The following is an 18,895-nucleotide window of genomic DNA, read 5'->3' on the forward strand; positions in this document are numbered from 1 at the left end:
AAAATGCAAGTAGAACTGATTTTTTTTTTTCCTTTTGTGCTTTGCAGAATTTGTTTTTAAGATTGCTGAGATGGCATGTTTCCATTTTATCCTTTGCAGTTATCAAAGGTGCCTCATAATTGCAAGCATGAAATAGTCATTCATCCAGTTTGGGCTTCAGCTAACTTATTGCATGTGCTTGTAATAATTCTAAACAATTACACTACTCTTTACATGCTACAGAATACATCGACCTTACCTTAAAGTTGATTTATCTTCCCTTTGCAGTAAAAAGCGTTTACAAAGGCTTTAAGTCGCTGTGAAGTCGGCTGACGGAAGCAGGGTGTCCATGGTATGTGCGTACATACTGAAGATACTGCATCTGTAGTGCGCCAAAATCTTTACATGCATTACAGACATTGTTGCAATACCTTTACTCCATGTCGACCAGGCATTAAAACATTGCCATGAAATGACATGGAGTTTACATGAACTCTTTAATGCATTGTAAGAAATTGACGTATCCATGTAAATTATGTAGTTAACAAATTAACATGGAAAAAATAAGAGACAATATCCAATGTTCTCAAACATTGTTTTATTCCAACTGAAGAGGCTAGCCACAGTCTAAAATTGTGCAGGATATGAATTGGGTTGTAATATTTGATATATAATTGAATAGTTTCCCATTGTGAATGTGGCAGGGATGCTCAGATTTGATTCTAAAATCCTTCTGAAACTGTATTTCAAGCTATAGTTGTTTGCATCACTGATCTAAGTGGGAGTCCCAGAGAGTTTTGGAGGCTGAGTCATTGAATATATTCAAGGCTAAGATAGATTCTTGAACTGTATAGGGAGGTCATGGGTTATGGGGAAGGGGCAGAAAAGAGGAATTGAGGCTAAGATCAGATCAGTCATGTCCTATTGAATGACGGAGCAGGCTCGAGGACCCTTGGCTTGCTCCTGCTCCTATTTCCTCTGAATGTCCCTGTTATATTGCTTCGTTATGAATTCCACTCTTACCATCAAGAATTCTGAAAATGTGAGCCCACGTTTCATAAGTACAGATAGGAGCAGCTGCATTTTCAGAACATTTAGCTCTGTTTAAGTTTATAAAGTGTTCATGAGCTCTTCAGATTCCCTGAACGTTTCGAGCATTTTGCCTAATCTGAAATTAGTTATGCTCCAATTGCAAGCCAAAGGATATAAAATAGTCTTCCTGCAGGTTTTGTTTCATTTAGTCAAAAAGGCTGCAATACGGATGCTTTTGTGTTACTAAAAAGCAGAAAACAGCAAAACAAAATTGACAGGATAGCTGCACACTTGTGTACTTACATTCTTTAAATAAATTTCATTGTTGTAGTCTTGTCAAATGAGGGGAAACCTTGAACATAACCTTCAGCTTTCTTCAGTTCAGCTGATCTTTTGTTTTGTAAGTCAGATTGTAATGCTCATCTACTGTCGCTAAATGTGCATTTTCCATGCCAAGCAATATCTATCTAATAATATCCTTTATTGAACCACTGAATGAGCTGGTTGTTAGTCCCAGCACAGTACTTGCTCAGTATTGTTTAAAGCAAGTATGCACTATGAGGGATCCTGTGAGGGGACACTTTGAGTAGATTAGACCCAAATCCCCTGGAGTTCAGAAAAATGAGAGGCGATCTAATTGAAACCCATTTAAATATTTAAGTGAATTGACAGGGTAGACGCTAAGAAAATATTGCCCTTGGCTGGGCAATCTGGAACATGAACATATTTAAGTCAGAGGCTGATAGATCTTTGGGAATTAAAGGATGTGGGGATAGTGCAGGAAGATGGAGTTGAGATAGAAGATCAGCCATGAATAGTGGAAAAGGTTTGAAAAATCAAATGGCTACTCCAGCTCCTATTTCTTATTTTCTGATGTATGGAGTTGCAGTTCTAAAAATAATTGGTAGAGGGGTTGGGTGGGGAAGGGAACTAACTGTCTTTGTAACAGATACCAAAAAGTGATAATCACTTATCCACATTAAATTTTGCTGGTGTCCCTTCTGGGAATTATTAACTCATCATCTATTCTACAGCAGAGGGGACAAAGGTTCTCCACTAGACTGTAGAACAGAATAGAGAGGAGCTACTCTGTAAGGGGACTAACTAAAGTAGGGCAATTCAATATAATAACCTGTTCACTATTTTGATATAATTACATGGACAAGTTTTACTGATTGAACTAAGTAGATCTGATCATAATAACTGTTGCTCTGTACACTCGCCTTGCTGTGGAATAAAACTGCTTAATGATTTTAACCGAGTCTCGCCAATGGAGAGATTGAAGAAATATACAAGCAAACAACATGGATGCCTAGTTTAGGTCGCAAGGGCTTCTGTTGTTAGACCCTCGGATCACGCTATTGTACAAGCATTAATGTACGGCTTGAGTCAACTCCTATAAAATAAGATGTTTAGACTGCGTATGACAGCAACTGATTCTGCTGAAGCCGAGAAGGTGTCTGTGGCAGTACTGAATTGGCAAATGAGAACTTTCATATTCAACTGTGAAGAACTCTTTCTGTACAATAACTAGATAATTACACCTGTAGATTTTGTCCCTCCAAATATGATTTCTGTCAGGAGTACTTCCTGTCTGGAGTATTTTGAGCAAATAACACCAGGCTCATGTGCTGGTTGCAAACCTGTCACTGGTTGTGGGAACAGTTTGAATTAGGTATTACACAAGAGGTAAATCACAGACTATTGATGCATATGACATCTTTCTGCTGTGATATCAAACTGAGGCCCAGTCTAGTCTCTTAGGTGGATGTGAACGACCCCATGGCACTATTTTGAAGAGCAGGAGTGTTATTCCAGGTGTCCTGGCTAATGTTTATCCTCCAATCAACATCACTGAAACAGGTTATCTGGTCATTATATTGTTGTTTGTAGGAGCTTGCTGTGTGCAAATTGACTGCCGCACTTCACTACAACAGTGACTAGACTTCTACACTTCAGAAGTACTTCAATGGCTGTAAAATGCTTTGAGACAAAATCCTAAGTTTGTGAAGGGCATTACACAATTACGTATATAAAATAATATATGTGTGTGTGTGTATTTTATAATATATATATTACATACACACACACAGGTTTTTTTTATTGGTTTGAATGCAATTTAGTAAAACACCTTTGATGCTAGATTTTTGACAGTTTATACCTCTGTGTAGCTTTTGCAGTTTTTTCACTGGCCCATTGCAGCAGCGCCACTACAGATGTTGGCTTTTTTGCTGGAAATACAGGTATTAATTTTGAACTTTAGTTATTTCAATTTTGTTTCGAGTATAATTTTTGCAAAAGGTCTGATATGTAGTATGAACAAGATAAACCCTAAGTACCAATATGATATCTTGTAACCCAGTATGGATTTTCTATAGGGCTTGTTTGCCTTGATTCTGTTCAACGAGGAATATGAACGAGGAGCAGGATAAGGCCCTTATAGCTTGCTCCACTATTCAATAAGTCAATGGCTGATCTGATAGTAACCTCAAATTTCATCATCAGTGATGATTTGATACAAAAGCAGCATCATTATACGTTGCTGATATTAATTTAATAATTTAGCGTTTTTACTGGAGGACATTCTGATGCCTTACAAATGAATGCTGAGTAAATGCTTTGGGAAGTTTTTTTTTGGTTCACTTATGGTAATCCTGCTTTTAGGACATGCTTTTATTGAATTGTAGGCTGTGGCAGCACAGAAACAGACCATTGACATTTAAGCCTCTGCTAGTGCTTTTATGTCCTGCATCCTCCCTGTAGATCCTCAACATTTGTTTCCCAAACAGTTTTCTAAAAATCCTTCTAGAACAGCTTATGAGAGGGATCCACATTCTGCCCACAGTGTGTTTAGAAGGAAAGTGAGATTTCTTTTTAATTATTTTGTGATGAGTTTAGAACTGTGTTGTTTTATTACTGTCATAATCTGCCATATGTTTGAAGACCTCCATCAGACAGTCATAGAGGTCTACAGCACAGAAAAAGGCCCTTCGGCCCTTCGAGTCTGCGCCGGTCAAACAAATACCTAACTATTCTAATCCCATTTTCCAGCACTAGGCCCATAGCCTTGTATGCCATGGTATCGCAAGTGCACATCCAAATACTTCTTAAATATTATGAGGGTTCCTGCCTCCACCACCCTTTCAGGCAGTGAGTTCCAGATTCCCACCACCCTCTGGGTGAAAGCATTCTTCCATACATCCCCTCTAAACCTCCTGCCTCTTACCTTAAACCTATGCCCCCTGGTTATTGATCCCTCTACCAAGGGGAAAGGCCCCTTCCTGTCTACCCTATCTATGCCCCTCATAATTTTATACACCTCAATCATGTCTCCCCTCAATCTCCTCTGCTCCAGGGAAAATAACCCCAATCTATCCAATCTCTCCTCACAACTAAAACTCTCCAGCCCAGGCAACATTCTGGTAAATCTCCTTTACACTCTCTCTAGTGCAATCACATCCTTCCTATAGAACTGCACGAAATACTCTACTCTCATACTTCTTTGCTGTAAAGTGGGGAACGAAATAGCTCTAACTTCTTGAGTCTCTCTTCATAACTAAACGCTGGTCAGAAGTAAAGGCGTGCAATCATTTGAATTGGGCATTGTCTTGGACCCATTTCTAATTTCAGTGAATTGAGTTGTGATGCTCCAATAAAATTATGCATTTAGATGTGCTCCGCATTAAAGCTTCTGTTTTGGGTTTATATTTGGAATGGAGGCATTGAGAACTGGTTTGGGAAAGCATGGTTGGGGAACTGGGATTAGAGCTTTTAATAAATTATCTAATCTAGCGCATGAGTGCTGAAATCAAACTAAAGCAGGAAAAATAGCATAATAAATACCCTAATTTAATCAGAGCTGAGGTCTTGGCAGTTGTTATCCTTGAGAAACCTGTGATAAATGGTGTGTAATTTTGTGGGTATCTTTTTGTATTTTGTATTTGGGAGAGTTTTTCTCATCAGAATGAATTCTACGAACCGAGCAAGTGTCGTCTGATTCTGGTTGATTTCATTTCTGAAGGTTGCTATTGGTGAATTAGGACAAAAGCATGTCTTAGGTTTCAGATGAGCTTAAATTATTCATCCATTCTGCCTAATTAACCAGATCAATATACTTACACTGCACAGATGGATACTGTGTGTATGTAATTAATGCCAATGTTGATGATACTGAAATTTAATTGCTTTAGAGGAATATTAAAAATATAACATTAAATATCCAAGGATACTAATTTTAGGAGGAGTCAAAATGAAACTTGGATAAATGTTATGATTACAATAAGCCATCATCACAGAGTAGGAACTATAGAGTTTGTTGCAGTGGGAGGCTTTGTGATCTCATTAGCTTGATATCAAGATATAGCTTGTCATCACTTTTAGAAACTAGGAGTGGTCAGATTGTGTTTATGTTTTCGAAAAATATGTTATCCAATTTTGTTTTACAAGATATAAGTGAAGCAAGACCTTCAATAATTTACTGTCTGTGTCACAAAGGTGTTTTATTTTAAAGGAAGGCATGCATTGATCTCTGTTTAAAGAATCTTTACTACGCAGTACATATTCCTTCTTACACAGATCCTACTAGAAAAGAAATTCAAAGAAGCACAGTACACAAACTCAGGCCGCAACTTTGGACTACTTTGCCTTTCCAAATTTGTCATGATCTTGTACACTTCTATCAGATCTCCCTCAAACTCTTTTACTCGATTGACAACAACCAAACACTAGCTTCTCCAACATAACCTTATAACTGATCCCTCAACCTTGGAACTATTCTGATAAATCTCCTCTTGACCCTCTCAAACTCCAGGTCCCTCTATCCTTGACACTCTCTGGAATTGTGGCATTAAGTCTAAATTGCTGCTCTCTATCCTTTCTGCGAAAATGTATCACCTCACACTTCTCTGTATTAAATTCCATCTGTCAGTTGTCTGCCCATTCTGCCAGCCTATCTATGTTCTTTTGTGGTTGATTGGCATCACCTTCAGTGTTTGCCACACCTCAAAGTTTGGTATCATTGGCAAATCTTGAAATCTGAAGGTTGATGAAGGGAATGTAATGGATGCTGTCTATATGGATTTAAAGAAACTTTTTAAAAATAAAAACAGGAAATACTGGAAAAGCTCAGCAGGTCTGGCAGCATTTGTGGAAAGAGGAACAGAGTTAACATTTTGAATCCATATGACTGTTCAGAGCTCCTTCTCTCTCCACAGATGCTGCCAGACCTGCTGAGTTTGTCCAGTATTTTCTGTTTCTGTTTCAGATTCCCAGCATCAGCAGTATTTTGCTTTAATTTTTTCCCCCCGATTGTTTCTAAAACCTTACCCACCATTGATGTTAAACAGATTGGTCAATAGTTACTAGGAATGTCCTTACATCCTTCCTTGAACAAAGATGTCACAATGGTCACTTTCCAATCCTCTAGTCCTCCCAATGTCTAGGGAAGATATGAAATTTATGGCAAGCCCTTCTGCTATCTCCACTCCCAACTCTCTTAGCAATGTGGAATGCAAGCCATCCAGACCACAAGACTTATCCAGCTTAGCCAGCCTTTTCAGTACATTCTGCCTATCAGTTTTCGCTGCGTCCATTTCCTCTACCATATCTGCTTCTAATTATATTTTGTCAGTATACTCTTCCTTAGTAAATACTGATTCAAAGTACTATAAGACGTAGGAGCCAGAAGTAGGCCATTTGGCCCATTGAGTCTGCTCCGCCATTCAGTGAGATCATGGTTGATCTGATAATCCTCAACTCCACTTTCCTGCCTTTTCCCCAGAGCCGTTGATTCCCTTACTGATTAAAAATCTGCCTATCTCAATCTTGAATATACTTAACGACCTAACCTCTACAGCCCTCTGCGGCAAAAAATTCTACAGATTCACCACCCTCTGAGAGAAGAAATTCCTCCTCATCTTTGTCTTAAGTGGGCGACCCCTTACTCTGAGATTATGCCCTCTGGTCCTTGACTCTCCCGGAAGGGGAAACAGCCTCTCAGTATCCACCCTGTCAAGCCCCCTAAGAATCTTATATGTTTCAATAAGATTGCCTCTCATTCTTCTGAACTCCAATGAGTACAGGCCCAACCTACTCATAAACTTTGCCATGCACCTCTAAAGCATATGTCACCTTCTTCGTCCCCATAGGCCCCACCCTCTTACTACCTGCTCACTACTTATATGCAAGTAGATTTTTGGTTACTTTTATGGTGTAGCTATCATTCAATTCACATTTTCTCTCTCTGCTAATCTTATTTTACTTTTCACTTCCCCCAATTTTAAATTAATTTAAAATATTGATTTTCATCACATTTAATTAAATAGAAACAAGCAGAAGTATCAAGTCTAGTCATATTGACAGACATAATTGTAAAATTTGCATGAAATGTGTGTGTTCTGGCTGGCTGAAGCATGTAATTGCATTGTTAGTAAAACTTAAAACCTCGTTGTACTAAGTCACAGTAGTGGAGTCAATAGTTCAGTCTGTGATTGGAGTAGAGTTGTCCTTTTTACACCAATGAAGAGTTCTACGAAATTAATATTTTTTCATTTTGCAAAAGGGGATGATGTTGATGCAGATTAACAAACATTTGTAATATCTTTAAAGGTTATGAGCCCAGCTGATGTTACTTCTGGACAAGCCAGATCCCAGGGTGGGACCCGGCTTGATAGATTTAAAAAAATTTTTTGTTTAGATACGCGGAGAGTGGCGACTGAACAGAGTCACGAGAGTCAGCTGATGAACTTTTAACAAAAGAATAAGACATTTTTTAAACAGGAAAAGACGAGCTTTATTACAATACTCTTTCACCCACAACTATATCTTTACAGATATATACAGATTTATAAAGATAACACAAGCTACAAAAGCTATCTTCATGTTCACAGTAGGTACACAGGCCATGTAAACCAATAGGTGACCTATGGTCAGACACACCTCACTCTGAAACCAAGTGACGGATGTCACCCCCATCAGATGCTATGGGTCTCTCCTCAACTCCCCCTGACACTTGTCACACCATCAGCCAACTGGTCTCAATGAACTCTGTCTTTCACGTGAGGGTTTCCAATCTCCACTCTCGAAGAACTTACTTTGGAACCTTCTCCCAAACCGATGCTTCTTCTCAGATGCTTTCCATAAGGGTCCACCTCCAGGGTTTCGAGCTCTCCTGGATCGCAGTGTACATTCAAGCTTCTTTCTATACACTCTTTCTCACTGACTCAGCCGTGCCAACAGAACACCACTGCTTCACATGCCCATAGTAAAGAGTTACAAACCTTCAGCTGTCTCCTTGGATCTTCTAGCTTCTCGCAAGTCTGTATTGCATCAAATCTGTGCTCTGCTGCTTCTCCTGTTAAGCTGGGAGCCGTTCTCTCCTCCTCATTCTTAACTTCACTTAACGGGACCTTTCAAGATTTCTGTTCCTTTGACTAGAAGGCCTTCTCTGGACCCTTCCTTTCTGTTCGTTGAGGAAACTTGCTTCCTGCAGCTCCCTCTTGTTCATCATCTCCTGGCAGCTGGCTTCAGCTTTAGCTTGGGACTTGCAATCTGTCCCTCTCCTATGCTGCTTCTGCTGGCAACACCTTTCAACTTTAGAGCACACTGACCAACTGAACTCAAACTGATTTTGGTTTCTGTGTGTGTGGGGCATCTCTCTCTGGACCGCTGTCACTAGGTAACAGCACAGTTTTTTTCTACCTTGTTTTAATCCTCCTTCTAGAGTCATAAAATTTCATTAGAATGCAGGCATCTTTTAAAGTGAAACCAAAACATAAGTTTCCCCATTTCTTAACACACCAGTACAGAACACACATTAAACTTAATTCCTAACACCTACAAACACAAATATAACTTAAACTATCTCTATTTCCTAACATAAACTCAAAATATTTGGTAATAAGTGGTGTCCTCGGCCCAACCATCTTCAGCTGCACCATCAATGACCTTTCTTTCATCATAAGGTCAGAAGTGGGGAAGTTCGCTGATGACTGCACAATGTTCAACACCATTCGTGACTCCTCAGATACTGAAGCAGTCTATGCCCATATTCAGCAAGCCCTGGACAACATTGAGGCTTGGGCTGATAAGTGGTTAGTAACATTTGCACGACACAAGTGCCAGGCAATGACTATCTCCAACAAGAGAGAACCTAACCATCAGTCCTTGACATTCACTGGCATTACCATCGCTGAACCCCCACTATCGACATCCTGGGGGTTATCATTGACCAGAAACTGAACTGGACCAGCTATATAAATACTGTGGCTACAAGAGCAGGCCAGTGGCTGGGAATTCTGCAGAGAGTAACTGACTTCCTGACTCCCCAAAACCTGTCCACGATCTATAAGGCACAAGTCAGGAGTGTGCTGGAATACTCTCCACTTGCCTGATGTGTGCAGCTCCAACAACACTCAAGAAGCTTGACGCCATCCAGGACAAAGCAGTCCACTTGCTTGGTTCATCATCCACTCCCTCTACCACTGGCACGTAGTGGTAATGTTACTGGACTAGTAATCCAGAGGCCTAAGCTAATGACTTGGGGACACGCATTCGAATCCCTCCATGGCAATTGGTGGAATTTGAATTCAATTAATTAATAAATTCAATTAACTGGTGTAAAAAAATAAATAAATCTGGAATTAAAAGCTAGTCTCAGTAATAGTGACCATGAAACCACCATCGATTGCTGTAAAACTCCATCTGGTTCATTAATGTCCTTTAGGGAAGGAAATCTGCCATCCTTACCTAGTTTGGCCTTCATGTGACTCCAGACTCACAGCAGTGTGGTTGACTCTTAACTGCCCTCTGAAGCAAGTTACTCAGTTCAAGGGAAAATAGGGATGGGCAATAAAAGCTGGCCTTGCCAGCGACACCCACCTCCCATGAAAGAATAAAGAAAAACTCAGCAAATCCAGCAGCATCTGTGGCAAGAGAAAGAGTTAACTGGTCACAGACCTGAAACATTAATTCTGTTTATCTCTCCATAGATGCTGCCTGACCCATTGAAAGTGAGCTGTATTAAGAATTGGAATTAATATGCCTGTTTCTATTTTTTTCTCGAGGGGAGCAAGGAGATGGGAACTGAGATTTTGGGGATCAACAGCTTATAGTGGGGTGGCAGATGGAGCTCATGGGGTAATCATTCATAAGTTCTAGATTGAGTGGGCCTGCTGAGTCAAATAGCCTCTTTTTCTGACTCTTTAAGATTTTTTTAATCCTATGAGGCTAATAACAATTTAAATGATCGACAAAAGGTCTGAAGGTTATGGGCTCACTGAAAAGATTCCCTGGTTACAGGCTTCCAACAGATAAAATGTGTTGGTCTTAACAGGATGCACATTCTATTTTTGTTGCACAGTGCTTCCCAAAGGAAAGCAGCACAAACAATAAGGGAATAAAAATCACTACAAATTGGCACTGTAGGTATACTTGCTGTTGATGTAATGCAGCAAGGGAGGCTGGCGATAATTCCAGAAAATGGAAAAAAAAATTAGGTTCTCCAATGACTCCCCAGTGGTAAATGACACAGCAGTCAAGAAGTTAAATTACTTTTCAGACTTAAAAATGACTAATAAACATTTTACAATACAGCATTTAGTTTTTTTTAAAAGAAAGATCAGATGGAAAGCAATGCAGAAATATGTGTTGAAGGCAATACTTAAAGCAATACTTAACTAGCAAGTTCAATAGAAGCTGGACTTATTTTTCCTTTGCTCAGTTTGTTTAATTTCTTTTATGATGTAATGCAGCAGCTTTGCATAGTCATTTTTGTTTTTGAAAAAGTTAGTCTTCTGATTACTCGAGGCAGATGGCACAAAAGCAGCTTTCTTTTTAGCCTGAAACTGATCTGTTCTTTTCTGATGCTCTCCGTCGCATGACTAGTTTTCGGTTTCCTAACCACCTCTTTTCACCATGGGTGTCTAGCCCTTCTACACTTCTGTCCCTTAGCAGGGGAGGCCAATAGGCTGCTCGTCCTTCCTTCAACTACCACCCTCCTCCAGCTGAATGTGTTCTTATATTGAACAACTTCTGCTTTTGCTCCGTTCACTTACTCCTTGTGTCGTCATGGGAACCCGTATGGGCCCTAGCTATGCCTGCCTTTTTGTGGGATATGTGGAACTTTCTTTGTTGTGGTCCTCCTCTGGCCTTCCTCACTTCTTTTTCCAGTGTGTTGATGACTGTATTGGTGCTGCTCCCTGCTCTTCTCATGAACTGGAAAATTTAATCAACCTTGCTTTCAATTTCCACCCTTTCTCTGCCTTCACATAGTGTGTTTTTAACTCTTCCATTCTCTTCCTCAGCTTCATTTCTGGGATAGACTATCAACCAATATTTAAAATAGACCCAGTGTTCCCAACAGTTACCACTTCTTCCCAGTTCATTTTTTGGTAAGTGCTGTCTTCCATTCTCCCAGTTTCTCCACCCAGTTGCTTCTGTTCTGATGAAATCTTAAACATCAGTGCTTCCCTTGGATCTTCCCTTTTTTCTCAATGGATTCCCCTTCACTGTGGTTAACAGGACCCATGACCAAGTTCTCCCCATTTCCTGCATTTCTGCCTTCACCCCTTCCCCTCCCTCCCTCACAGATAGGATTCTCTTTGACTCAGCTTCCAACCCATGTTCTGGGAATCATCCTCTACCATTTCTGCTACCTCCAGTGTGATGCCATGACCAAACACATTTTCCCCTTCCTTCTCAGCATCCTGATGGAATTGTTCCCTCCACACCACGCTGGTACACTCAATCACTCCCCCTACAGGGTCCTTTCTATCGTGGCAACTTTCCGTGCAAACACAGAGGAGGCAACACTTACTCTTTCATCTCATCCCATCTAGGTAAAACAGCCATTAACTTGTAATGCTATTAATTTAGGGGAGGCGGTGGCATAGTGGTATTGTCACTGAACTAGTGTTCCCAGGGTAATGATCTGGGGACCTGGCTTCAAATCCCACCATGGCAGATGGTGAAAATTGAATTCAATAAAAATCTGGAGTTAAAAGTCTGATGATGTAAAAACCCATCTGGTTCACTAATGTCCTTTTTAGAGAAGGAACTCTGCCACCCTTACCTGGTCTGGCCTACATGTGACTCCAGACCCATCAGCAATGTGGTTGTCTCTGAACAAGGGAAATTGGGAATGGCAATACAGGCCAATCATCATGCCTAGCTGGCCATGAGCAAATAAAGAAACGTGTACTGTATTCGTTGCTCAGAGTGCAATCGTCTCTCTGTTGAAGAGACCAAATGCAGAGCGATTGATAGCTTTACTGAACATGTCCATATAGCTGGCAAGTGTGACCCTGAACTTCCGGTCACTTGCCATTTTAATTCTCCGTTTCATTCCCACTCTGATCTTTCTGTTCTCTCTCCTGCATTGTTCCAGTGATGCTTAATGGAAATTGGAGGACCTCATCTTTCCCTATTCCAAGCTTCCCTTCTCAACATTATGTTCAGTAATTTCAGATCATAGCCACTGCTTGCATTTTTTTTTAGACAGCTGGTGCTGGTTCTGCTATACTCATTTATAGCTCCCCTTAGGTGGTTACTGCTGGAGGCCATTAATACCAGACAGTGCATTTTGTGATACCGAGAGACAACGAGGATGGGAGAAGGTGGGGAAAGAAATATGAAAACCAACCTGTTTTCTGTGCCCCGGTCACTTTGAGGTTGCTGCAAATGGGGAAAGGAATTAATTCAGGCCTCTGCCAGTGCTTCACTAAGGTAAGTGTACGAAGACACAAAATATCGGACATAAAGCCATCTGGTACTGGATCGGCTGATGCAAAACGAAAATCTGGCCACCCTAGCTCCTCTAAACCAATCTTGTTTCTTTACTTATCCCATTGACATTCCCCTTTTGTTCTACACTGTCAGTACACTTGTCATTTAACCACTCCTGAATTCTAGCTGATCACAGACCTTCCTCATCTGCCTCTATGCTTGCTTTAACAACCTGAAATATTGTGCTGCATATTGTGTTCAGCAGTGAGGCAAAGGCTCTCATCATTGGTCACAAATGAAGTCTCACTGAGAGATCAAGCAATCAGTTATGGGCAGTTGCAGAAGGGTAATGACGGCAAATGCTTATAGTTATTTGTTGACCACCCTGAAAACTCTGATCCATTAACTGTTTCTCCACAGATATTGCCTGACCTGAGTATTTTCAGCATTTTCTGTGTGTTTTTTTTTTGTTCTCTATTGCTGTGTAGTTATTAAATCAAGTTTTCATACTTAGGCACCAAACTGTAGACATTTGACATTATGTTTGTGGGTAGGGTTGGTGAGAAGGGAGAGAGTGATGCTTTGAGATGGACTGCCCATGTTGAGACCATTGCACATAAATTTGTCAGAAACTAGGTCACGTGTGCAAAATCTGAATTTTTGTTTATTTTAATTTTTAAAAAACTCTTGACAGTCCTTTTGTTATATAAAAAAAAATATTGGATCTAAGAAGTCCATGTCTTAATGCTTATTCCACTGTTTCAGCAGCATGTTTGAACCCGTGGGGCCCTCTACCTCTCGGCCAAGATTTTTACTGAGTAATAATAAAGCATTACCTCTAGGTTCTATCAGTTGAATTCACATTTTGTCACAAGTTTTGTAGCCTTATGTTAGGGACTGGAAGGGGGTTAATTTAAACAGCCTTATTTCTCCTCTCACCACCTGGCTGTAAACAGAAAGCTGTTTTGATTTGTTTCTCTGTTTAGAAATGGTGGCGTATTTCTCCAACCCCTCAGTTTTTGCATGATCCAAGTTTCTATTAATAACCTCACATCAGACTCGAGATAGGATAAACTCAAAGGGTTAGTTCATTTGCACACACTCAAAATGCGGGAAGGAGGGTTCACAATGTCACCTGCACACTCAGACTGTGAAGAGAGGGATAGAGAAAAGAAGGTTTCACAGTACAGAGACCACTGAGAAAATAAATATTGGTTTACGTGAGTTCCAGAGTCCAGGATCAAAGTCCAGTGAGGTATTCCTTCTACGGAGGTCGGTGGGTTGAAAACCGATGCTGTATAATTTCACTTTTCCGATGATGTTGACTTCATAAGATAGGCATGCAGATATGAATTGGTCTTATAGGCGATGGTACATAACTTCCAACTGAAACAGTGTAGATGGGACCAGGTGTTCAGCCTGGGCAGGACTCCTTCTGTGTGGCTGGTGGTCAGATGTTAAAGAGCAGACTGAGCTATCCAGTTCAGTACACTTCAATATTACTTGTTTCACAAGCCATTGGCCTAAGTTACATGAGTCCCATCTCTCCACCAGGTCTTCAACAAAGGATTTGTCTCCATCGTCTGGAATTTGGCTGGGTCGCAAGGACGGAAATGTCCCAGCGATTATGAGTTGAAAGAAATGTCTGAGGGGCCTTTTGCTTTAGCAGACCCTCTGCCACCTGCTGGCATGCCAGGGTTATCAAATGCAAATGGCCTTTGTGTAGCTCTCTTTGAAGCTGAGTTTTGCAGTCCCCAGGTGATCATTAGTGACTCCTCAGAGATAATGAGGTGTGAGTTTTCCCAAAACGGCTTCTTTTGTTCTTGGGTCACAGACAGGCATAGGTTGTATATGATGGGGTTTACATAACTTTGAATGATATTCTCTCCTGTTAAAATGCAAAATCTAGTATTTTAAGGAGTTAGGATTAATATGCATTCATTTTTTTTTAAAGAAGTTAAATGTTTGTGAATTGCAATAGTCAGGATACAGCTCTAAAGTAGAACATCCTGTATGTGTCCTTCAGTACTTATCAGGGTTGCTTTTAAACAATTGTGACTCTTGCTCACTTGGATATATGTAAATCTAATAAACCAAATATAATCAGTATGAGGATTTCAAGCTGGTTGAACCATAGAAATTCCAGCTCAGAAGTGGGACTGTTTGCCACTTGTGGCATCCCATCAAACTTGTGTTGTCATATATTTTCCCTTTTCTGGGGAAAGACTGTCAACCAACATTGATTATAAGCTCAGTGGTATTCACTGATGGAGGCATAGTGGTAATGTCACTGAGCTAGTAATCCAGAGGTCCAGGCTAATGTCCTGGGGGCACGGGTTTAAATCGCACCATGGCAGCTGGTGGAATTTAAATTCAAATAGTCGTTGGTAGTACAGAACCTGAGTTATTGCTGAACAAAGAGGCATGTCTAAGCTTTTTGTCTTGCACTCATCAGGGCGCTCACACGAATACCAATATAAGGGGAAGACAACAATTCATAAATGCCAACCAATCAGCACTCTCTTCACATACAGTATAAATTGTAGTTTTCCCCTTATGTTGGTATTCTTGCGAGTGTCCTAGTGAGTGCAAGACGAAAAGCTTAGACATTCTCTTTTTTTTCAGCAATTTAAATTCAAATAATAAATCTAGAATATAAAGCTAGTCTCAGTGATGGACACTTTGAACTATCATAGATTGTTGTAAAAACCCATCTGGTTCACATTTTGACCTGTCGGGAAGGAAATTTGCCATCCCTATCTGGTCTGGCCTACATGTGACTCCAGACCCCAGCACATGTGGTTGACCTTTGAAATGGCCCTGGCAAGCCACTCATTTCAAGGGAAATTTGGGATGAGCAACAAATGCTGGCCTTGCCAGCAACACCCACATCCCATGAAAGAATAAAGAGAAAAAAAAATGACTCTCTCTAACCTAAGAATGAGTTCTCTGCCCTTCTGATTGTCTGTCTGTATTTTGATTTTCTGTAGAGTTACTGTATTCCATCTAGACAGGCAGATAGAAATATGACTTCAGACCCTTTTCCATCTCTGCCTTTGGGGATTGTCAATTAAGCTGTCAATCAAACCTACAACTGCCCTCCTATGGAGCTACCTTACATCTCTCTCTTCCCTTTCTGATCTTAACCCATGTTGGAGTAGTCCTATTTGTTTATGTTAATTGGCTTATGTCGGTCCAGTCCAAATGTCAGTACAGTGCAATAAAGAATTCCATCATCTCAAAAGCAGTATGGCATGCAAAACGCATTGTTCGGAATCTAATGTGTTTTGTGGATTTAACTATCTCCTAAGTTGAATTTAACTGCCTTTGTGGAGTCCCAACATGGACTGATTGGGCCAAGTTCCCCATTTCCATTTAGTAACTTATATATACTTCAGTAGCATTTCCTTAGTAGGAGTAGACTATTCAGCTCATCAAGTGTTTTCTGCTAGCCAATTAGGTCGTAGCTGATCTGCACCTCAACTCCATGTAGTTACCTTTTGTTCCATGTTACCTGACATTCTTACCTAACAGAAATCTATTGACCTAAATCAACCCGAAGTTATTCCTAGTCCAGATAATTGAAATGTGATGAGGAACTTAGTTAATTGCAAATATCAAGTGTTTCTTAAGTTATGTTAAACACCTTAAGAAGTGTTTGCTTCCCCTGCGCTATCCAGAAGTCCATTCCATGTCAATCACTTTTTGTGTGTACCCAAACTTCCTGATATTTAATCTTAAATTTGACTTTAACTTGCTTGAACCTGTCTCTTTGTCCTACTTTAACAATTTAACTTATAGATCCCATCCCCCTTCTTCCTGCTGAACTTGCACTATTTACTCTATGGTTTTAGTGTCTTTCCTGTATTGTTGTGTCCAAAACTGCACACTATTCAAGGAAGTTGGTTAGGTAGGGCCTGTCCCCTATGAATCTGTGTATTTCCTGCTTACTAAGTTGTACGCACCATTTTCAAGCTTGTACCTGATAATTAAGTCTGCTATTTACCTTAGGACCAGTTCTTCTGTAGATAAACTGTTGTACCAAAACAAAATATTGCTGAAAAGAGAGACATGTGAGTAAAGCTTTTTGCCTTGCACTCATCAGGACAAATGTAAGAATGTCAAATTTCAAACGAACACAATAATTTATACTTCAGGAGAAAAGGATGGTGATTGATGAGCAAGTCAACTCTGATTGGCCTAGGCATTGCCATGGAGAAAGCAACGGGGAACCAAAGGCTCCCTAAGCTCTCGGGTAATTGAAAAACATGCAAGGCTTGAACATATTCCTTTTATTTGCAGAGAACAGGTCCTTGCGTCTGAATGTATGTCGCATCTAGCAAGTGTAAATGAGCCATGTTATGAGCTGGACAGTTTATCTTAAGTTGGTTGTTACTGTAGCTATTAGCACACTTGCATTGTTCAATAAGTGCTGCACAGTCACATAATCAGTCAGTGTGTGCACTGCAAGATCTCACATTCGAAAGACCCCACTTTCAACAGTGCAGCATTCCTTCAGTACTGTACTGGAGTGTCAGCCTAACTATTGTGGGTCCAGGTGTCTGGACTGAAGCTTCAGCACACAACTGTACCTTGAGTTCCAGTAGAATGCTGGTTATGTTACTGGAATAGTAACTCAGAGGCCTGGATTTATGATCTTGAGGTGAGTTAAATTCCAGCATAGCAGCTGGGGAATTTACATCCAGTTAATTTTTTTAAATTCTGGAATTAAAAGCTTGTATCAGCAATAGTAACCATGAAACTGCCGGATTGTTGTTAAAACCCATCTGGTTCACTAATGCCTTTTAGGGAGGGAATCTGCTGTCCTTTCAAGATCTGGCCCATATGTGACTCCAGACCCACAGCAATGTGGTTGACCCTTGACTGCTCTATGAAATGCTCAGTTATATTCAAGAAAGCAACTAACCAGCATCTTCCCAAGGGAATTTAGGGATGTTCAATAAATACTTGTCTTGCCAAGAATATCCACATCCTGTGAATGAATTAAAAAATCCCCTGACTCTGAGGCGGGTGTGCTACCACTGAGCCACTGCTGACATCTACATCTCTTTCCGAGTCTCCTTTAGGAGTCGACAGTAAATGTTTTACATTCGTGGGGATTTATTGTTTTTTGTCCTGTTATCCTCCAGGACTTCTATTTCATTTATATTAAATTCATTTAATTTGCCTAGGGTTAGGTCTGGCGAGGGCATGATGTTTTTTCCCTTGAGCACTTGCAGAAATAAATCATTCATAATCTCTACCATATTGTGTTTGTCTTCTGTTTTGAGACAATTTTATGACTCTTTCCTCCTTTCTGACTGGCCTGAAAGAACTTTTTTTTAAAAAAAAGCCAGTATGTTTGAGTTTGTATTTATGATATATTTTCTAGATTTGTCTGCCTCCGACTATCCAATTCTTAGCCCCCTAAAGAGAGATGTCATTGTTCCTCTTTACTTTAGATTTTTGATTTATTAATCTTTTTAAGGTTATTACCATTTCATCTGAGTTTGCTAGTTTTGGTTATGTATTTGTCTACATGTTCTACTTGTCCTCTGCCCCTGCTCCACCAAACAATTTGTAAAATTGATTTATTATTTTTAAATTAAAGTTGCAAACCAGCGCATTGTCTTTGAATCCCTGATTAAGTTGAATTTAGTCAGTCATTCAATGACCTCTGCTCTCAGCTGCCATGATTTTCATTATTTGTACCTTATTTGAGTCACTCACAAATGCCAGGTCATGATGAGCACAACCTGCAGTTTTTCCATTCACACTAGCCCATAAAGGGTGGCATAGTGGTGATGTCGCTGGACTAGTAATCCAGAAGACCAGGCTAATACCTGGAAATATGGGCTCAACTGGTGGAATTTGAATTCAATTAGTAAAATCTGGAATTGTAAGCTAGTCTCAGTAATGGTGATCATAAAGCTATCATCGATTGTTGTAAAAACACATCTGGTTCACTAACACCCTTCAGGGGGAGGAAATCTGCCATCCTTACCTGGCCTGGCCTATATGTGACTCTAGGTCTACAGCAATGCGGTTGACTCTTAACTGCCCTTTGAAATGGCCAACAAGCCACTCAGTTCAAGGGCAATTAGGAATGGGCAACAAATGCTGACCTTGTCAGTGATACCCACATCAAATGAATGAAGCAGTC

General features: G+C 40.2%; 1 protein-coding gene across 1 annotated transcript in view; it reads left to right on the forward strand.

Moving 5' to 3' along the window:
- rgs12b (regulator of G protein signaling 12b) overlaps positions 1-18,895 on the forward strand; it is a 246,381-nt gene that overhangs the window by 3,177 nt on the left and 224,309 nt on the right. The window lies entirely within an intron of this gene.

The sequence above is a fragment of the Cetorhinus maximus genome, chromosome 2, assembly GCF_964194155.1.
Source record: "Cetorhinus maximus chromosome 2, sCetMax3.hap1.1, whole genome shotgun sequence".
Taxonomy (NCBI): domain Eukaryota; kingdom Metazoa; phylum Chordata; class Chondrichthyes; order Lamniformes; family Cetorhinidae; genus Cetorhinus; species Cetorhinus maximus.